We start from the raw sequence: 23,033 nt of genomic DNA, 5'->3' as shown, positions 1-23,033 counted from the left end.
TCTTCCTTATCTGTGGTATCTAACAGAGTACCCAAAAGGTAATATATAATCTATACAAGTGAAATTGACACTTTGAGATGCAGTGATTTTGAACAGCCCTTGTCTTGACTGCTGGGGAAGAGTTTTTATTTTTTATACTATTTATTGAACTCGTTCCTTAGTGTAAGGTTAATCTTATGAGTATAAATTAACTGAAAACAGATCTTTGTGAAAAATAAGGATGGGGATCAGAGAGAGAGGAGGAAGTATTGGAGTATGGGCAGGACGGATGGTACGATGGGACGAATTACTGTTTTCCTAAACTTGTATGTATGAAATGCATGAGGTTTGTATACCTGAATAAAAGTTTACAGGCAAAAAAAAAAAAATTAGAAGATTTTGGACTTCTTAGTGATGATAATTCAGTGGTTTTAACCAGGGGAGTAATACCTAATTTAAATCTGTAAATGTAAGAATTTTGTTGTGGGAGCTGATGTTGTGTGGTGGGTAAAGCAGCTCCCTGCTACACCAGCATCCCATAAAGGGACTGGCTTGAGTCCCAGCTGTACCACTTTCCATCCAGCTCCCGGCTAATGCACCTGCAGAGCACCAAAAGAAGGCCCAAGTGCTTGGACCCCTGCACCCATGTAGGAGACCTGGAAGAAGGTCCTGGCTCCTGGTTTAGGACTGGTGGAACCTTGGCTGTTGCAGACATTTGGGGAGTGTGCCAGTGGATGAAATATCTCTGTTTCTTTCTCTCTGTAACTCTGCCTTTCAATTAAATAAAATAAATCTTTAAAAAACTGTTTTTGGTTTGGAGAACAGGAAAAGAGTAAGAGTAGAAAGAGAACGACCAGTGGAGAAGCTCTCAGAACAATCCAGGAAGGATGGTAGAAACGATGGTTATGTCTGAAACCACTGAGGGCCCATACTCTGAATGCCTTTGAAATTCTACCTAACAATACTTGCTATTTATTGAAGGTATGAGAACAGATAGATGACTCCATAGTTTTTAGGTCGTGTAGTGAGGTAGACAGATGTACTATTTAATGAGGAAGGCATTACAGGGAGAGAACGCAAATCTGAGAAATCAACAGTTCTATAATAAATTTCTGAAGATGAGATCATGTGTTATAAGATTACTTCAAATAAAAGGTACATAATTATGAAAAATTGATGATTGATAGTTTTTGAAACTGGGAGATGGGGAAACACAGGTTTTACTATTCTTTACAGCATGTTTTAACTTTTATGAAGAATAACTACATACATATTAAGATTGAGGGGCCCATTTGATTTCACGTGGAGCTGCAATGCAGACAGATACCTGAACAGTAGCTCAGCAGTGAAATTGCAGCTAAAAGGAATCTGAGTTACCAGTATACTTAACGCTATGGGGTAGGGAAAATAGACATGTAGCACGGTGGTTAAGTCTCAACCTGGGAGGCCCACATCCCACATCTGAGTGCCTGTGCCTGAGTCCCAGCCCCACTCTTAATTCCAGTTTCCTGCTGCTATGCACCCTGGAAGGCAGCAGGTGATGGCTCTAGTTACTTGCGTCCCTACCATCCATGTGGAAGACCTGGACTGTGTTCTTGGTTCTTGACTTCAGATTGGTCCAGCGCTGACTGTTGTAGGTATTCAAGAAGTGCCCCGAAGAATGGAATATCTCTCTGGCTTTCAAATAAATAAAATAATTAATGTTTTTTAAAAGTCACAAATAGCTAAGCAATCTTAAACCATAAAAACAACACTGAAGTTATAATACCACATTCAAGACATATTGTAGGGCAGTTATAATCAAAACATCCTGGTCCTGAAATAAAGTAGACACATGGACCAAAGGAACAGAACAGAAACCCCAGAAATTAATCCACACATCTACAACCAACTAGTTTTATTTAAAGTCATTTTATTTATTTGCAAGTCAGAGTTACACAGGGAGAGGAAAGGCAGAGAGAGAGAGAGAGAGAGAGAGAGAGAGAGAGGTCTTACATCCGATGGTTCACTCCCCAATTGGCCGCAACAGCCAGAGCTGCGCCGATCCGGAGCCAGGAGCCAGGAGCTTCTTCCAGGTCTCCCATGTGGGTACAGGAGCCCAAGGACTTGGGCCATCTTGTACTGCCTTCCCAGGCCATAGCAGAGAGCTGGATTGGAAGTGGAGCAGCTGAGTCTCGAAATAGGTGCCCATATGGGATGCCAGTGCTTCAGGCCAGGGCGTTAACCCACTGTGCCACAGCACCAGTCCCACAACCAACTAGTTTTTGAAAGAACAAGCCAAAATCTCTTCTGGAGAGAGGACAGTCTCTTCAAAAATGGTATGAGGAAAACTGGATCTTTTCATGCAAACTATGAAGCAAGACTCCTACCTCACACCCTATACAAAAATCCACTCACAGCAGACCATGGATCCAAACCTAAGACCTGAAAACATCAAGTTACTCGAGGAAAACATGGAGGGGAATACTGCAAGACACTGGCATAGGCAAAGATTTCTTGGATAAGACCCAAGTAGCTCAACCAATAAAATCAAAAAGAGACAAATGGCATTACATCAAGCTAAGAAGTTGGTGCACAGCAAAGGAAACCCTCAACATAGAAGCAACTGGAGAGATTTCAAATGGTGGAAGAGGGAAGGCACAAACTGATCTAGTCTAGGGGAAGATAGTTTAAAAAAAGTGGAGAGAAAAAAAAAAAGATGGCATGTACCAATGCCATCTCACTAGTCAAAGTGATCAATTTCAGTTCACAATTGATCATACTGATAGGTCTAAGAGTCAAAGGGATCACATAAACAAGACTAGTGTCTGCTAATACTAACTGATAGAATAAAAAAGGACAGAACAATCCAACGTGGGAAGCAGGATACACAGCAGACTCATAGAAGGGCAGATGTCCTAACGGCACTCTGGCCTCAGAATCAGCCCTTAAGGCATTTGGATCTGGCTGAAGAGCCCATGAGAGTATTTTAGGCATGGAAAGCCAAGACACTCTGGAAAAAAAAAAAAACCTAAATGAAAGGTCTCTGTGAGTGAGATCCCAGTAGAAAGAATGGGCCCTCAAAGAAGGAGGTACCTTTCTCTGAAGGGAGGAGAGAACTTCCAGTTTGACTATGACCTTGCCTAAATAAGATCGGAGTCGGCAAACTCAAAAGGCTTCCATAGCCTTGGCAACTCATGACTGGTGCATAGGGAGATTACTGATGCCATAAACAGGAGTGTCAATTTGTAAAGTCAACAACAGGAGTCACTGTGCACTTACTCCTCATGTGGGATCTCTGTCCTTAATGTGTTGTACAATGTGAATTAATGCTATAACTAGTACTCAAACATACTTTACACTTTGTGTTTCTGTGTGGGTGCAAACTATGGAAATATGTACTTGATATATACTAAATTGATCTTCTGTATAAAAAGATAATTGAAAATGAATCTTGATGAGAATGGAATGGGAGAGGGAGCAGGAGATGGGAGGGTTGCAGATGGGAGGGAAGTTATGGTGGGGAAAGTCATTGTAATCCATAAACTGTACTTGGGAAATTATATTTACTAAATAAAAGTTAAAAAAAGAAAAAAAAAGAAATACCACCATATATAATAATTTAATATGTAATAAATGTGTACTTGGAAAAAAAAAAGTGGAGAGAGTATAATTTCAGGGAAGAATTAGGGAAAAAACAGCAGAGGAAACCACACAAATTAGACGGGCACTGTAAGTCTACATGGAGGGTGTGGACATGCACAACTCAGGACCCCACAGCCAAGAGTCTCAGTACCAGCCTTGGAGAGTAAGGCAAGACCTGACTGCAATAGCCCAAACCACTGATGGTAAAGATGCGGGAAGAGCCTGGCCTGAGTCCTGCTTGGAGCCCTGTGGCAGACAGTGTACCTACCAAACTACGGGGAAAATAATGGAGAGGCCGTTTTCCTCTCCCAGAACAGCCAGCACCAGCATCCTGTAGCCAGCTGAGAGGGAGTGGGCACCATTTAGACCTGTGTAACATGCCCCAGCTTGCGTCCATGTGCTCAGCAATCAGATGAGAGGAGACACCTGGGGCCAGCTGGGAGAACGGACAGGGGGCTGCGCACTTGTGACTGTGGGAATCCTGTGTGCTGGGACTGTGAGAACGCCATGGCGGTGTGGGAGGGCACAGGGTGTGGCTAGGTCTCTGGACAGTCACTGTGGGAGGCTCCGACACTCAGGTCTCCCTGATTGCCTGGTGAGGGTCTTAGCTGCAGGATGCATGCTCACTCTGAGGACTGCAAGGACCCTTTGTGTGGTTCTTGTGGCAGCACAGATGAATATTGCACCCCCTGGGGCTAGCACCCTGACAATGGGCGCATTGTAGAAGAGGTGAGCATGAGACTACGCCAACAGAGTGATCAAAACCACGACTCTGATTAAAAAAGAAAAAAAAAAAGAAAGAGGAGATTTAACATGCCCAACTTGGGTATCAACTTGGGCACTCCTGTCACCCTGGAGTACTGAACTAGAGCCCCCTGGCCAGACCAAGGACATGGCTCAGGGTATTCACTGAAAGAGCAGAAAGTCAACTAAGCCACAGAAGCATAGTCCAAAGAAAAAGCCATCACAGGGGGAAAAAATACTGAAAAACCAACAAGTATCTCCACAAATGCCTAAAAATAAACACAGAAATTCAATAAGAATAAGAAAGAAAACATGACGCCCCAAAGGAACACCACATTTCAAAACTAGAATATGGGCTGGCACCATGGCTCAATAGGCTAATCCTCCACCTTGTGGCACTGGCACACCAGGTTCTAGTCCCGGTGAGGGCACCAGATTCTGTCCCGGTTGCCCCTCTTCCAGTCCAGCTCTCTGCTGTGGCCCCAGAAGGCAGTGGAGGATGGTCCAAGTGCTTGGGTCCTGCACCCGATGGGAGACCAGGAGAAGCACCTGGCTCCTGGCTTCAGATCAGCGCGATGTGCTGGCCACAGCAGCCATTGAAGGGTGAACCAACAGCAAAGGAAGACCTTTCTCTCTCTCTCTCTCTCTCTCACTGTCCACTCTGCCTGTCAAAAACAAAAAACAAAAAAAGAAAACTAGAATATGAAGAGATTGATGAAATTTCAGAAACAGAATTCAATAAATTGATCATAGGATTACTTAGAAGTAATCAGAAGCAAATATACAAATTAAAGAAATTCACAGATGACATGAAATAAAATTATTTCCATGAAGTTGAGATTATAAAAGAAATCAAAATGAAGTATTAGAAATGAAGAAATCAATAGATCATATAAAAATGCACTGGAGAGCTTTAGCAACAGACTTGGTGAAGCAAAAGAAAGAATATCTGAGTTAGAAGACAAATCTGGAAATTCTACAGTTGGACCACACACACACAAAAAAAGAAATTATAAAACTAAAAAACAGTGTTGAAGATTTATGGGATACCATCAAATGACCCAACATACAGGTCTTAAGAGTACCTGAAGGTGTGGAAAGACAGAATGGATTAGAAGGCTCTGTCGTGAAATAATTACAGAAAACTTCCCTAATTTGGAGAAAGGGACATCCAAGCACAGGAAGTACATAGAGCTCCTAACAGACATGAACAGAAAAGATCTTCACCGTAATATATTACAGTCAAACTCTGAATAGTAGAAGATTCTAAAAGGTACAGAAGAGAAATGCCGGATTACTTTCAGAGAATCTCCAATTAGACTCACAGCTGACTTCTCATCAGAAACCACACAGGCTGGAAGAGAATGGCGAGATATATTTTCTGTCTTAGGAGAAAAAACTGTCAACCCAGAATACTATACCCAGCAAAGCTCTCATTTATGAACGAAGGTGAAATAAAGACCTTCCACAATAAACAGAAATTGAATTTGTCAACATTCGCCCAGCCTTACAAAGGATGCTTAAGGATGTACTATACACAGGATCACAGAAACATGGTCAACACTATGAAAGAAAGTGAAGGCAAAAAGTCTCCCAAAAAGTACAACTGAAATCCAAAGTAAACAATAAGAATGTTTATGAGAAAATGGCAGGGCAAAGTCATTATTTATCGATAGTTACCTTGAATGTAAATGGCTTTGGCTCTCCAGTTAAAATATTCATACTGGCTCAATGAATTAAAAAACAGGACGCATCTATTTGTTGCCTAGAAGAAACACATCTCACCAATAAGATGAATGCAGACTGAAATGAAGGATGGGAAAAGTTATTCTATGCTAACAGAAGCCAAAAAAAAGCAGGTGTAGCCACCCTAATATCTAACAAAATAGACTTTAACACAAAAACCATTAAAAGAGACAAAGGGTCCTATGTAATGATTAAGGGATCAATTCAACAGGAAGATATGACTATAATAAATGCATATGCACCTAATTACAGGGCACCTGGCTATTTAAAAGAGACATCGTGTTTCTAAAGGGAGACACAGATTTCAATGCCCCACTTTCAGCAATGGACAGATCAACCTGACAGAAAAGATTGAATAGTAAAGCAAGGAAACACCAGAGTTAATCAACACTTTACAATAAATGAACCTAGCAGTTATCCACAGGACTTTTCACCCTACAGTTACATCATACACATTATTCTCATCAATGAAAGGAACTTTCTCTAGTATAAACCACATGTTAAGCCATAAAACAGTATCAGCAAATTGAAAAAAAAAAAAAATCAAACCATGCATCTTCTCTGACCATAATGGAATGAAGCTGGAAATCAACAATCAGGAATCTCTAGAACATAGGGAAATACACAGATACTAAGCAGTATGCTCCTGAATGAACAGTGGGTCATAGAGGAAATTAATAGAAATCAAAAAAATTCTGGAAATGAGTGAAGATGACAATATAACATATCAAAACTTATGGGATATGGCAAAAAGCAGTGTTAAGAGGAAAGTTTATAGCAATAGGTGTCTACATCAAGAAATTGGAAAGGTACCAAATAAATGAGCTATCGATGCATCTCAAGGTCCTAGAAAAACAGCAAACTAAACCCAAAATTAGTGGGAGAAAAGAATTAAAATTAGAGAATAAACAAAATTTAAAAAAATACAAAGATCAACAAATGAAGAGCTGTATTTTTGAAAAAATAAACAAAATTGGCATACCATTGGCCCAAATAACTAAAAAAAAGAGGTATAAGACCCAAATCAATAAAATTAGATATGAAAAATAAAGGTTACAACAGATACCACAAAAATAAAAAGAATAATCAGAAATTATTACAAAGAGCTACATGCCAACAAACTGGGAAACCTACAAGAAATGGATAGATTCCAGACATGTACAACCTACCTAAATTGAGCCATGAAGATATAGAAAACCTAAACAGACCAATAACCAAGACGGAAATTGAATCAGTAATACAGATGCTCCCAAAAAAGAAAAGCCCAAGATCTGATGGCTTTACTGAATTCTACTAGACATTTAAAGAACTAATTTCAATTCTTCTCAAGCTATCCAAAACAATTAAAAGGAAGGAATCCTCCCAAACTCCTTCTATGATACTAGCATCACCTTAATCCCTAAACCTGAAAGATACAACAGAGAGAGAACTACAGACCAATTTCCCTAATGAACACAGATGCAACAGTCCTCAACAAAATACTAGCTAACAGAATCCAACAATACATCAAAAAGATTATTCAAATTGAACAAATAGGATTTATCCCTGGTATGCAGGGATAGTTCAACATTCACAAATCAATAAATGTGACACATCACATTAGCAAAATGAAGAAAAAATATGATTATATCAATACATGAAGAGAAAGAATTTGATAAAATACAACATCCTTTCATAATGAAAACAAAGCAAATTTTGTATAGAAGGAACATTCCTCAAGACAATCAAGGCAATTTATGACAAACACACAGCCAGCGTACTATTGAATGGGGAGAAGGTAGAAGCATCCCCATTGAGATCAAGAGCCAGATAAGGATGCCTACTCACATCTTGCTGTTAAACATAGCCCTGGAAGGTTGCCCAGAGCCATTAAGCAAGAAAAAGAAATCAAAGGAATGCAAGTTGGGAAGAAGGAAGTCAAACTATCTGTATTTGCACATGACATGATTCTATATATAGAGGATCCAAAATAAGAGACTATTAGAACTCATAAAAGACTTTTGGTAAAGTGGCAGCATATAATATCAGTACACAAAAATCAATAGCCTTTGTATACACAGACAATGCCACTGCTGAGAAAGAATTTCTAAGATAAATCCCATTCACAATAGTTAAAAAAAAATACTTTGTTATAAATTTAGCCAAGGATATCAAAGATCTCTACAATGAGAATTATAAAACATTAAAGAAAGAAATAGAAGACACACACACAAAAATGGAAAAATCTTCCATGTTCATGGATTGGAAGAAGCAATATCATCAAAACGTCCATACTAACAAAAGCAACTAACATATGTAATGTGATTCCAATCAAAATTCCAAGGCCATTTTTCTCAGATCTGGAAAAAATGATACTGAAATTCATATGGAATCACAGGAGACCCCAAATAAGTAAAGCAATCTTATACTACAAAAACAAAGCTGGAGGTATCACAATACCAGATTTGAAGGGCAGTTATAATCAAAACAGCCTACTACTGGCAAAGGAAAAACAGATGGATAGACTAAAAGAACAGAATAGAAATGCCAGAAATCTACCCATGCATCTACAACTAGCTTGCCTTTGACAAAGGAGCTAAAATCAATCCCTGGAGCAAGGACATTCTCTTCAAAAAACAGTGCTGGAAAAACTGGATCTCTACATGCAGAAGTATAAAGCAAGACCCCTATCTTACACCTTACAGGAATATCTACTCAAAATGTATCAAAGACCTAAATCTATGACCCAGCATTTTCAAATTATTAGAAAACATTGGGGAAACCCAGTGAGACATTGACATAGGCTGAGATCTTGTTTAAAACCCTAGAAGCACAGGCAATCATAGCCAATCGATTCACAAATGGAATTACAGCAAATTGAGAAGCTTCTGCACTGCAAAAGAAACCCTCAGCAAAGTGAAGAAGCAACCAACAGAATGGGAAAAATTATTTGCAAACTATGGAACTGCTAAAGGATTAATATCCAAAATGTAGAAAGAGCTCAAGTAACTCAAAAACAACAAAACAGACAACCCAACTAACAGACAGTTTTTCAAAAGAAGAAATCCAAATGGATGACACATGAGAAAATGCTCAGGATCACTAGCCATCACAGAAATGCAAATCAAAATCACAAAGAGGGGGCCGGCACTGTGGCTCACTTGGTTAATCCTCCACCTGTGGCGCTGGCATCCCATATGGGTGCCGGGTTCTAGTCCCGGTTGCTCCTCCTCCAGTCCAGCTCTCTGCTGTGGCCCAGGAGGACGATGGCCCAGGTGCTTGGGCCCCTGCACCCACATGGGAGACCAGGAGGAAGCACCTGGCTCCTGGCATCAGATCGGCGTAGTTCCAGCCATTGCAGCCTTTTAGGGGGTGATCCAATGGAAGACCACCTTTCTCTCTGTCTCTCTCTAACTCTGTCAAATAATAATAATAAAAAAAAAACCAATGAGGTTTCAGCTCACTCCCATTAGAATGGCTTTCAAACACACATCAACAAACAAATGCTGGTGAGGATGTGCGGGGCAATGTACTCTAATCTACTGTTGGTGGGAATGTAACCTGGTCCAGCCACTGTGGAAGACAGCATGAGATACCTCAGAAATCTGAATATAGACCTACCATACGATCCAGCCATCTCACTCCTGTGAATTTACCCAAAATGAAATGAAACCAGCATATCAAAAAGTTATCAATACCCCTCCATGTTTATTGCAACTTAATTCACAATAGCTAAAATATGGACTCAACCCAAATGTCTGTCAACTTAAGTCCAGATAAAGAAATTGGGATATGTATAGCATGAACTACTACACAGCAGTTTAAAAAAAATGAAATCCTGTCATTTTCAACAAAATGGGTGCAAGTGGAAAGCATTAAACTAGCAAAATAAGCTACTCTCAAAAGGACAAAGACCCTAAATTCTCTTATCTGTGATAACTAATAGAGTACCTAATATATAATCTACAGAAGTGAAATTGACACTTGAGAAGTGATGATTTTAAATAGCCCTTGACTATTTAGGAACAGTGTTTACTTTTTTTTCATACTATTTGTTGAAAACAGTCCTTAGTATAGAGTTAATCGTATGTGTGTATAGTTAATTGAAAATAGATCTCAGCCAAAAATAAGAATGGGAATAGGTGAAGGAGGAGTAAGAAAGGTTGGAGTGGGTAGGAGTGGAAGGGCAGGTAGGGTAGGAAGAATCACTATGTCTTAAAGTTGTATTTATGAATTGCATTAAGTTTGTACACCTTAAATAAAATGTTTCTCAGTTAAAAAAAAGCAACTCATAATGGGAGAAAATATTTGCAAACTATTCATATGATACAGTTTACTATCTAAAATATATAAGGAGCTCAAGAAAATCAACAACAATAAAGTAATCAAGAAATAGGATAAGGAAATGAATAGGAATTGTTCAAAGGATGAAATTCGAATGGCCAAAACACACATGAAAAGATGCTCAGGATCACTTGCCATCAGGGAAATGCAAATCAAAACCATAATGAGGTTTCACTTCACCCATTAGGATGCCTATCATTGAAACATGAAAAAATAAATACTGGTGAGGCTGTGGAGAAAAAGGTACCTAAATACACTATTGGTATTATGTAAACTAGTACAATGTTTATGGAAGACAGTATGGAGGTTCCTCAAAAATCTGAAAATAGATCTATCTACCCAGCAACCCTACTCCTGGAAATTTACCCAAGGGAAATATCAATGTATGAGAGTTATCTGAACCCCCAAGGTTGTAACAGCTCAATTCACAGTAGCTAACATATGGAATCATCCCAGATGTCCATCAACTGATAACTGGGTAAAGAAAATGTGATAGATATACACTATGTAGTAATAGTCACATAAAAATAATGAAATTGTCTTTTGCAACTAAATGGATTCAACTGGAGACCATGTTTACTGAAATGTCAGATCCAAAAAGACAAATACTGTGTTTCCTTTGATTTGTGGCAGCTAACACAGAGAATAAAAGAATACAATGTAATTGAGTGAAACTGACATCTTAATATTATTTTTTATAGCTCTTGTCTCTACTTCAGAACAGTTGTCTTTCTACTTTCTTCTTGTTGAATTCTTTATTTAGTTGAGGATTAAGCTTGTGACAATAAAATAAATTGAAAGTATGCTATTATAAAAATTTAAAAAATAAAGGAAGGAAGGAGGGAGGGAAGTACCACTGCGGGCTTAAAATAATATATATGAAATACATGAAATCTTTTCTCTTTATATAAAGGAAAAAAAAACCATGAAATAAGATGAGAAATATCGAAAGTGACTAAACAGAATAGGACCAGCACTGTACAAATGGACTCTTCAACACTTAGCAATGAGGAAGATAAGAGGAATCAAGGGAAACCAAGATTTATCAATGTTTATCAAGTTATTGAAAACACCCAACTCCAGGCCAGCACTGTGGTGTACAGTGTTAAGCCAAGGCCTGTGGTGTCGTCATCCTATATGGCTGCCAGTTTGAGTCCCGGCTGATCCACTTCTAATCCAGCTCTCTGCTGGCCTGGGAAAGCAGAGATGGTCAAGTACTAGGGCCATTGCACCCGTATGGGAGACTTGGTTAAAGCTCCCAACTTCGGCCTGGCCGTTGCAGCCATTTGGAGAGAGAACCAGCAGGTGAAGACTTCTTTCTCTGCCTCTGCATCTCCCTCTTTAAGGCAGAGTTACAGAAAGGGAGAGACAGAAAGGTCTGCCATCCGCTGACTCACTCCCCAAATGGCCACATCAGCCCAAGGTTGGTAGATCTGGAGCCAGGAGCTTCTTCCGGGTCTCCCACATGAGTGCAGAGCACTTGGGCCATATTCCACTGCTTTCCCAGGCCACAAGCAGACAGCTAGATGAGAAGCTGGGACACGAACCAGTGCCCATATGGGATGCACGCATCACAGGTGGAGTCTTAGCCTACTACATCACAGTGCTGGCCCCAGATCTTTTTAAATTTTTTTAAAATACCTAACTTTGAATCAGCACTTCTACCTTTAGGAAGTCCTGAGAAACTAACAGGACTAGTAGGTGCTTAATTAGAAAATTTTAAAAACCTGGGAGGTGGCATGGCCAGATAACCTTAAACAATGATGGACTAACAAGATACATCATAGTATTCCACAAGATATTGTAATCAATTAAAAATGACATATATTTTAGCAATCTGTAAATACTTCACAATTCATTAAGTGTGAAAAGTTGAATAAAGCTTTATAGTTTGCTTTATGCTTATTTGTTACACTATTTGTTTACGCCTTCTTTACCACTGATAACCCGAAATAATAAATGTTATTACCTTGGGAGGAAAGTTAAGACATTTTTCCCCTCTACACCTAATTGAACTTTGTAGTTTTTCTAAACAGTCATAAAAATATAAAAACATTTTTCAATGAAGCTCATTTAGTGAGATGAAACACAAAGGACCTTAAAAGGAAACCTTATTCAAACCATTAAAAAATTGTACGAGTAACAAAAATGTACATAACTGAAATCATGATTATGAACCACTTTGAAATAATATAGAAAATGTTAATAATATATTAAATATTTTATTTAAGACCAACAAAATCACATACATTTATTCCACTATTTGAATAAAATTTTGTTACTTTCAAATCATTTCCACAGTATCCTATGCATCAAATTCCATACATTCCAATACTGTCATGAACGTATTTTTTCAAAATATATAGGCTGTATTCCAACATTTGATATATAAAACTCAGAAATAATATTATATACATTCACTTTAAATAACATAATTATAGTCATCTTAATACTATTTATATTCAAGTACAAATTCACAGAAAAAATGCTTTCTTAAAAATGTTTTTATTTCGAAAAAAATTAAAATCTGGTCTGCTTCTAAAATTGCATTTTTTTCAATTTTAAGTATTGACTTAAAAATTTTCCCTAATTTAGTTAAAATCATTGACAATAAAAAAAATGTTAAAGGTCTAATTATAACAATATTCCTTTTTTCTTACGATGCTTTTATTAGCTAATGACTATCATTTAATTTTTAATTTGAATTCATAAAACCATGTTGGAAGGTTATTTTTAATGCCTCAAAATTCTATATTTCTATAACTATTATGCAAATACTTCTTAAACTGTTAAATTATTTCATCTTTATAATAATCAAATATTACACTACCGAGTTGCTTCTTCATTTTGAGTCAGTTTCTTCAATCTTAAAAGGTAAAATTACTTTCTTACATCTAATAATACTTTTTTCCTTTTAAAATTTACACTTAAAAACTTTAATGATGTAATGGATTCACCAGATCACAGAGCTTTCCTCATTATTATGGACAGCATTAAATCAAATACTGATTTTCTTCTTGTAATTCAGACTTGTCTATTGAATCAGTTACCCAATCTTCTTGCAGGATCTTAAACTTTCTCTTAAGAGTTCTTCTAAAAGCTTTAAAATCCGGAACACGGCTATGATCGTCCCCAATGATTACATGAGACACTCCCTCAGCTAAACAAGAAACTAATTTTGCTCCATGAAATCGAAGCTGCAAGGCCTTAGTAGCTAATCCTGTTCCCTCAATTTTGGTGCTCAAGTCATTAATCACAGCATACAAGTCCAAATAGACAGTGTGGTGTCGAAACATACTGAGAGGAGACTGGTCCCAGGAATAACGAAATTCTAAATCAGCAATCACAGAAGCCATTTCTTCGGGAGTCTGCTCATCAGAATTTTTAATTCCTGAAAATACTTCCTTCAGCTGGTTCAAATCTGTGTCAACAAAATAACTATCCCCATAACAATCATATTCAAGGGCAAAATGTTTTTTTGTTGATGGGCACATGTGGATCATAAAGCGTGGCTGCCAAGGCACGCAGCTTTTGGTCTTAAAACACTCCAGAAGCCACGCAGGCTTGACAACATCGTGCTTATCTGAAGAAATAATATTTTTCACTCTGATGTTCTCAGACCCTGCAATTACACAGTACGTGTCCGGGCCTGGATTCTGTACGATATAACCACCAAGTTCTGCGATTCTGTTCTCTAGGTCAGGCTTTGGATGGCTGTCTGTTCCACTCATGACACAAAACTCTACATCTTCAAATATATTAGAAACCTTGTTTATGTTAGAAAGGTTCGGTGCTTTTAAATGTTCAATAATTCCAATAACTTTCTTCATCTTGGGGGCAGCTTTACGCTTTTTTTCTCGGGGTTCATCATCAGCGCCTACACAGAGGTGTTTGGATGCGAGCTTCCCAGACGCTCTCCCTCTGAGTTGTTCTAAGTCATCCAGAGTCATGCATTCATGCCATTCTTTGTCATCTCTTATCTTCTCGATTCGTGGAAAACGCAAGGTGCAGCCAGTTTTGTACATAGTACTGGGGACAATCTCTGCTGCCTTAACTTGGACAATGACAGAATTGCGAGGTTCAATGTATACTTCCGGCTTCTCCGTTCCACATAAAATACTACCTGGAGGAGCTTTTCTATGAAATGGCTTCCAGTGTTTGGCCAATTTCAAACCCAGATCATATAGTTCTTTCATGGTGTATCCTGAGCCAACACGACAGAGAGTATGAAATACAGATGGCTTTTCACCAGGAGGTGGCCTCTCTGCCACAGCACACAAAAAGTGAGACATCATTCCACCCCGTAGACCTTTACCCCAATAGCCCCCAACAATTAAGATGTCCAGTTCATCCATTAGTCCACTGACATACTCTGGCTTAATTTTCAACCACCCTTCACCCCTTTTGTCTGGCTTGTAAATAGACAGAGGATGTTTTATCATGATTCCTTCTTCTCTCTTATCTATGGCTTCGTTCAACGCATCAATTACTTCATTCTTGGTATGAGCTAGTGTTTTCTGCACGATTTCTATTCTACCTGGCACTGGTGTAAAAACACTACTAAGAATCTCATATCTGTTTCTCAGGGTCTCACGTCCAAGTTTTTTATTATTAACCATCAATACATCAAAAACACAGTAACATGTTTGCAGATCAGAATCTTCTACCATTCGTTTAATGTCAAACTTATTCCCCTTTTGCATAAAAGTCTGTGTATCTGGGCTGTAGGCCATCATCTCCCCATCGAGGATACAGCTCTGTGACTCTGTTTTGAATGCACTGTGAATGAATGGGGTGAGAGAACCTTCATGTGGAGCAGCACCAAACTGGTCAGTGTAGTTATATCCGTTCCGGGAGAAGTACTGATAGACATCCCCGTCCTTGTGCATCTGCATACGCTCACCATCCAGCTTGGTTTCAATGTAGAAGCTCTGGTGCTTCATATCCTTTTCAATGCGCTCAATATCTGCCACAGCAGCTAACATCGGTTTAAAGGCAGAAAATAAAGTGATAGAGATATCACTGAGTCCCACGGAAGGATTATGTAGTTGCCTACAGACCTTTTCCAGATCGGTGGTGACATTATGCAGCTCAACAGCATCAGCATGAAAGGCAGAAAATATAGTTTGCTGACTAACACCAAGCTTTAAGTCCTTTACGATCATCCGTATGAGCCACTTCTGTTCAAGCGCTGAACTCTGTGTTATGAGCTGAAGAAGACTCTTTTTGGTTAGGTCTTTTCTTTTGGCAGAGTTATTGCTGGCAACCGAGTCTAGAAGGTCGTTTACTTGCTGTATGGTTAGGCTTCCTTTCTGCAAACATCTTGGCTTCAACACAAAGTAGGCAGTCATTGCAAAGTCACCTGCATCTCCATGTGTCGCAGCAGGTGTTCTGTAATTTAAAAGCTTAAGGGCATCTTTTCCCTCTCTAGGTAAATTAAGTAATTCAATATAAAGCTTAGCAAGCATAGTTTCCTTTATTCCATAGGCCATTCTCTCTCTCTCTAGCTGAGGAAGAATAAGTCTCATTGCTGGATAAAATGAGTCTGTGACATCTTTTTGGTTCTTATGAAGGGCATCATGAAATTTCCTCCAAGAGTCCAAAAATTCACTAAAATGTCTGATTTTGTCTGCACGTCCTTTACTTCTCTGTATTCGTTCTAAAGTTGAACACAGATCTGCAAAAGGAACATGAGATGCAACAGTTTGTGCAGTCTGTGAGGCAGCCATTGAAGTGATGGTGAATCCTTTGGTTTAACTAACAAGGCAAAAAGAGAATAATTTAAGAAAAGGCAAACTTCAACTAATATAAAGATCTTATGACAATTAGACAATATTTATTAATGCTTGCTAAATGAAAATATATCGATGATGTACCTTTTCACACTCTACTTTTAGTAACTATTGATTTTCAATATAAGTTGGTATTTATAACCAAAGTAGGGATGGGCAACATCCAGTCCACAGACTGTATAAGGCCTGCGGAGGCAACCACAGGTGGGATTCAAAGTTCATTAAATCCATAGTAGGTAATTTTTAAGTTAATAATTTTGTATGGCCCATGAATGATTTATAAATATTCAAATGGCCCTTGGCAGAAAAAAAGGTTCCCCACCCCTGATCTAAAGGATAATCATCCCCATTTCCTATAAAATGAAAAAAATCACTTTATGTTTCTCCTTAAATTTCAATATTCACTGAATTATTTTATCGCTTAATTAGTTAGCACATAATGCAAAATAATATCGTTAACAGGGACAGGTAGAATTAATTTCATTTGTAAGGCCCTTCTTTGTATGTCTCTTCTTTATGTCAATTATCACCTAGCACCAGAAACAAACTTCTGAAATCATGTTTTTAAAAAGTCACAAGCTCACTAGATTAAGATGTGATTTCCTAGGATGTTTGAGATTCCAATCATTCATAGGGCCCTCTTCTTACAGTCAAACAAAGATCAAAGCCTACCTCTATTTTTACTCTCAGGTCTTCACTGGTAGCTGTTCTACATCACTCTAGTACTCAAAACCAACTCAATAAGCATCCTCACTTTCCCTATGTACTTTATCAGGGTACTCACAGTCCTATAAATATTAACTCATTAGCATACTTCTTTTTGTTAGCATATCCATGCCAGTCATTCTCCAAGTAGCCAGTAATTACTTAAGAGTCAATCTCTGTGCTACAGGCAAATACACTATGTTTCTACTCTCAAAGAGCATATATTCGATTAAGAAAAAGAGATATAATGGGAACTAATTATAATAAAATATTAAGTGGTCTCTGACAAACATAATATAAGTACAATGACTTGAAACACAGCTTTTTATTGAAGTATCTTCTAAAATCGGCAAAGAAATAATGAATACCTTGATGGGGTAACATTGAGAATACTTCCTAAAGTTGTTACCATGGTGTGAAATTTACTTAAAGTTTTACACATTCATCCAAATCCTACTGGAATTATAGCAGATTTATTTAATACAGTTTAACACATGTAACACTGGGGCTGGCATTGTGGCATAGCAGGTAAGGCCACTGCCTGTGATGCCAACATCCCATGTGGGCACTGGTTCCTATCCCAGCTGCTCCACTTCAGATCCAGCTTCCTATTTATGGGCTGGAAAAAGCAGTGGAAAGTGGCCCAAGTACTTGGTCCCCTGCCACCCACAAAGGAGACCTGAAGAAGCTCCTGGATCTTGCTTGGCCCAACACTGGCTGTAGCAGCCATCTGGGGAGTGAACCAGCAGTTGGAAGATCTCTACCTCTCTCTGTAACTCTGACTTTCAAATAAATAAATCAACCTTTGAAAATAAATAAAATATGTAACATTAAAATAAATTAACTATCCCCCCACAAAAAGACATCCAAGTAAATTGTATACCCCAGAAATATAAACCATGTTTTATCTTGTGCCACATCATTATGTAGACCAGGCAGTAGGGTATCAGTGAGGTATCACAGGGATTGGGGAGACCTATTACAGTGCAGAAACCATGAGATTTCTCACACCCTAATTTTCCAACCCAATCAACAGAGAAATACACATAATCAACATGGGCTATATGATCTAATATCTAGTCAAACTGCTAATTATGTAACTACCTAAACTCCTGTCTCTACAGAAACTATGCTAGAAGTCTTGCCAGAAGGATGGGCGTGTGGCACAGCAGTTAAGAGGATGCTTGGGACACCTGCATCCCATATCAGAGTGCCTGGGTTCAAGCTCCAACTCAGTTTCCCATTCCATTTTCCAGCTAATGTGCACCTTAGGAGAGAGCGGACAATGGCTCCACGACTTGGGTACCTGCCACCTGCAGTGAGTTACTGACTCCTGGAGTTCCTGGCATCAGCCTGGCCCAACCCCGGCTGTTGTAAACATTTGGGGAGTGAACCAGAAGATGGGGACATTTTTCCTCTCTCCCTCCTTCCCTCCCTTTGCCTCACAAATATAATAAGTAATTAACAGAAAAGGATTCTATCAGTATCGGTGGATATAGAGTAGGTTTGTTTGCTGAGTGAATTATTGAACACCTAGAGTTGATTCTTGAAAAAGCATACTAGGGAAGGCTAAGGGATGGCTAAACACACACAACCCAACTTAGCTGGTGAGATTCAATTTGATTAAAAAATACTCTGCAACTCTGACTGCACCAGCAATGGCTCACAAAACATTTGGTGGCCTACTGAGAAAAAAGCTGCATTTCTCATTTTCTGACCAAGGAAATCCACTATCTACTGAGTGGATGAGTTCAAGACATCAACCCCTAAGAGGCCACTTCCCTGAGAGTTCTTTGATTGCAGTAACTGCTTCCTCTGACTGCACCTGGTTTGCATAACTGACTGCACCAGCTGGTTGAGTGTGCTCACTGTGTTGCCTCCCAAAACATGCTCTCAACAGACTACACTACGGTTCAGCACGTTGTATTTACAGTAACTTTACATCAATGTGGCACACAGTGCTGTGTGTACAATCAAGATATGTATGCAAAGTGAAGCATTCAGAAATTCCGCTTTGAATGTTCAAATACTAGCATCTAGTTTCTATCTGTAGAGCCGATATAGATACCTCAAAGCTTCCTTCAGCAAATCCCAGGCAGATTCAAATTATTTCATAAAAATGATGAAATTTAGGTGTGGATACACATGCATCCTAAAATGGTTATACAATAAGGGTTGCAAAATTATTACAAAATGAGTATACTTCTGCTCCCTACATGTGCATAGAAAGTCTAAGGGTCTCCATTGCTCTTTACCTGTTCTGTAGCCTAACTCTTTGGATTTTGAAGGTTTATCAAATGCTATCTGCAGTAAGACAAACCAGGGGGTTTGCGGTTAAGAGAGAGACTAAATCTGAGTTCAAATGTGGACTCTAACATTAACACCTGTGTGACGTAAGGGCAATTATTCAACTGCTGTAAAATTGAGTTTCCTGAAGCGTAAAACGGGGCTGAAAACTACGTAGAACGCAGGATAATTCGGCTAAGGTGCTTAGCACAGTACCTGGCATTTAGTAAGTGTTTAATGCGTTTAGTCCCCTACTCGCGATGCCTGTCGATCCGCAGATTAGCAAACTACAACGCATCCGGGGCGGGTGGAGAAGACGTCACTCCAACGGTGGGTCTGCGGTGCTTGTCACGCCGAGACCGCAGAAGACGGTTAAGTGCTACCTCCCCGGCGACACTGAGTACCGAACACAGGTCAAGGCGGGGCTGACAGCAGCCCAGGGCCCGGCGCCTTCGGGGAGCCCGGGGAGACCCGGCAGCGCCCTCCGAGCCCGCAGCACACGGCCCCGGCGGAACCGCACGGCCTCCGCACAGCGGGCCTCAGAGGGGGAACGCGGACCCGAGAGAGACCCGGCAGCGCGCTCCGGTCCCCGCAGCACACGGCCCCGGCGGAACCGCACGGACTCCGCACAGCGGGCCTCAGAGGGGACACGCGGACCCCACAGAGACCCGGCAGCGCCCGCTCCGTCCCCGCAGCACACGGCCCCGGCGGAACCGCACGGACTCCGCACAGCGGGCCTCAGAGGCGGGAACGCGGACCCGAGAGACCCGGCAGCGCGCTCCGGTCCCCGCAGCACACGGCCCCGGCGGAACCGCACGGACTCCGCACAGCGGGCCTCAGAGGGGACACGCGGACCCCAGAGAGACCCGGCAGCGCCCTCCGAGTCCGCAGCACACGGCCCCGGCGGAACCGCACGGTCTCCCGCACAGCGGGCCTCAGAGGGGACACGCGGGCCTGGAGGGCGGCCTCCGCTGAGGGCCTCCCCCGGGCGCGGACCCGGCCCTCCGCCCCGGGAAAGCCGGGAGGCACAGCAGGATCGAGAAAGACGACCCAGGGAGGAGACGGCCCCTCAGGCCCCCGCCCCCTGCGTCCGGCCTCCGCCTGCTCACCGGGCGCCGCGGCTCGCTGTGCTCGCAGCCCCCGGACCCACCCCGCACCGCGGCCCCCACAGACTCTCCCCACAGACTCGCACCTGACGTCAGGCCGGGGGCGCGGCCGCCATGCCGGAAGCCGGGGCTCCGCGAAGCCGGTTCCGCCAGCTGGTCGCCGCGCAGGCGCACTCGCGAGCCGAGCGCTCGCCGGCCGTGACGTCAGGGGGCGGCGTGCGCAGGCGCGGTGGCGTTCGGCTGTGGCTGGAGGTGCAACCAGCCCGGGTTAACCTCGGCGAGCAGGTGCATCGTGCAAGCGGTGGAACCGCACGTCGGTGGATGTCGTGGGGCGTTTGAAAGCTGGGACTGTGTGAGGCCTGAGCGAGCGTCAGCCTCCCCGAGTTCGTGCTGTCCTTGGACCTTTGCGCTGGGTGCTTGCAAAAAGTGTAGCTTCATTAGGCTTTTGCAAATGAGGTAGGGCTGTGTGCTTTTCATGTTGGCAACTGCGGTCTGTCCTCTTATTAGGGAAATAACACACAGTTCACCGTAACACACAACACAGGAATCAAGATTGCATGACTGTTCAACGACTCAGTTGTTGGGTACGCCTGTAGTGCGTGTCTCGTACGGTAAGAGTAGTTGTGGTAGACACTCGGGATGGCGAGGTGAAAACAAACCCAGTCCCAGGCCCCGGTGGCTATTGATATCCACGGAAGCTCTGCCGTGGTCTTGTCTGGAAGCTTGAGAAATAGCATATAAAGCACGGAGGAAATAATTTGTATGAGAACCGCCTTTTAGTATAATATATTCTTGCTTCAGAATGAAAGTGAAATTCGCTGCGGTAGATTCTGACAAAGCAGTTTGGAGCTGTTCATTTTATTACAGGTGTCTACCCTAGAAACCCCCGCACCGACGCCTGTGAGGTCGCTGTGGTACAGTGAGAGTCTAATGGAGCTCGGACCTAAGGCCCCTGTCGCCCAACAACACTCAATGGCTTTATCAGTTATCTTCTGGGTGACTGAGAATCATTCAACGTCATTTTCTCTGAATCACTTATAATAGTCACCTGGTATGATTTGCAAATTATTCCCATAATTGCTATTCCGCTCAATGATCAGTGCACTCCGGAGAAGCGCCAGCAGGTTCTAGGCGCCCTCACTGGCCCACCTCGAGAGACGGGACCTGTCTGTGTTTGCACCCCATTCAACATCTACTAAGCTTTGTATCCGCGATAGGAGAGGAACCCCAATGACGAAACCAGGCAAAACGCAGGCTGAGTCCAGGCTCCACTGTATCGAGCAATTCCGGCTGCGTGGTGCAAAGCAAAAGCGCTAAGCGCCCCCGGCCGCTGCTGGAGGAGGTCCCTAGTTCCGGGGTTTATTAGACACCCAACAGCCGGACACGGAGCCACGATCCCGGCTCTCAGCTGTAGCAAGACAAATATGCTTAAAAACGAAGCGGAGCGGGGGAAAGTGCCTAATGTCCTCTGTTTCTGAAGAGCTGTGCCGACAGGCGCCCAGCCTGGCTAGCAAAGCAGAGGGCGGGAAGGCAGAGCGCTCTGAGACGGGCCGGCGTCCCTGGTCCGCCCCAGGCCCAACTATACACTCCTGGTGGATACCCGCGAGCGCCCGGCGGGCCTGACGCGGACGCTCAGGGACCCCTGGGCGCACCTGCAAGGCCGCGCCAAGGTCCTGGGGCTCCCTGCGGCTCCGGTCACCCCCGACAGTCCCGGGGCTCCCTGTGGCTCGGTCACCCCCGACAGTCCCGGGGCTCCCTGCGGCTCCAGTCACCCCTGACAGTCCTGGGGCTCCCTGCGGCTCCGGTCACCCCCGACAGTCCCGGGGCTCCCTGCGGCTCCGGTCACCCCCGACAGTCCCGGGGCTCCCTCCGGCTCCGGTCACCCCCGACAGTCCCGGGGCTCCCTGCGGCTCCGGTCACCCCCGACAGTCCCGGGGCTCCCTGCGGCTCCGGTCACCCCCGACAGTCCCGGGGCTCCCTGCGGCTCGGTCACCCCCGACAGTCCCGGGGCTCCCTGCGGCTCCGGTCACCCCTGACAGTCCCGGGGCTCCCTCCGGCTCCGGTCACCCCGACAGTCCCGGGGCTCCCTGCGGCTCCGGTCACCCCCGACAGTCCCGGGGCTCCCTGCGGCTCCAGTCACCCCTGACAGTCCCGGGGCTCCCTGCGGCTCCAGTCACCCCCGACAGTCCCGGGGCTCCCTGCGGCTTGGTCACCCTGACAGTCCCGGGGCTCCGTCCGGCTCTGGTCACCCTGACACAGGTACAGCGCCCGGGGAGGCCGCGCCAAGTTCCCGGGGCTCCCTGCGGCTCCGGTCACCCCTGCGGCTCGGTCACCCCCGACAGTCCCGGGGCTCCCTGCGGCTCCAGTCACCCCCGACAGTCCCGGGGCTCTCTGCGGCTCCGGTCACCCCTGACAGTCCCGGGGCTCCCTGCGGCTCGGTCACCCCCGACAATCCCGGGGCTCCCTGCGGCTCCAGTCACCCCCGACAGTCCTGGGGCTCCGTCCGGCTCTGGTCACCCTGACACAGGGACAGCGCCCGGGGAGGCCGCGCCAAGGTCCCGGGGCTCCCTCCGGCTCTGGTCATCCCTGCGGCTCTGGTCACCCTGACAGTCCCGGGGCTCCCTCCGGCTCTGGTCACCCCTGCGGCTCTGGTCACCCCTGACAGTCCCGGGGCTCCCTCCGCTCTGGACACCCCTGACAGTCCCGGGGCTCCCTCCGCTCTGGACAC

At 43.1% G+C, this 23,033-nt stretch overlaps 1 long non-coding RNA gene across 7 annotated transcripts in view; it reads right to left on the bottom strand.

Annotated features, from left to right (window-relative positions):
• The window catches only part of LOC103349110 (DNA ligase 4), a 169,892-nt gene extending 149,368 nt beyond the window's left edge, over positions 1-20,524 (bottom strand). For 3 of the 7 annotated variants that reach the window (XR_011378707.2, XR_016212683.1, XR_016212684.1), the window contains exon 1: positions 20,392-20,522. This is a non-coding gene — a long non-coding RNA (DNA ligase 4). Of the gene's footprint in view, positions 1-12,618; positions 16,174-19,415; positions 19,596-20,308 lie in introns of those variants that run through there. The other 4 variants (XR_011378704.2, XR_016212681.1, XR_011378703.2 and 1 more) reach the window with 4 other exon arrangements.
• Positions 20,525-23,033: the final 2,509 nt, after the last annotated feature.

This window comes from Oryctolagus cuniculus, chromosome 9, assembly GCF_051225735.1.
Source record: "Oryctolagus cuniculus isolate XC-2025 breed Fujian yellow rabbit chromosome 9, ASM5122573v1, whole genome shotgun sequence".
In the NCBI taxonomy this organism is placed as follows: Eukaryota; Metazoa; Chordata; class Mammalia; order Lagomorpha; family Leporidae; genus Oryctolagus; species Oryctolagus cuniculus.
The sequence above is the reverse complement of the archived record's forward strand: the minus strand, read 5'-3'. Positions and strand labels throughout refer to the sequence as shown.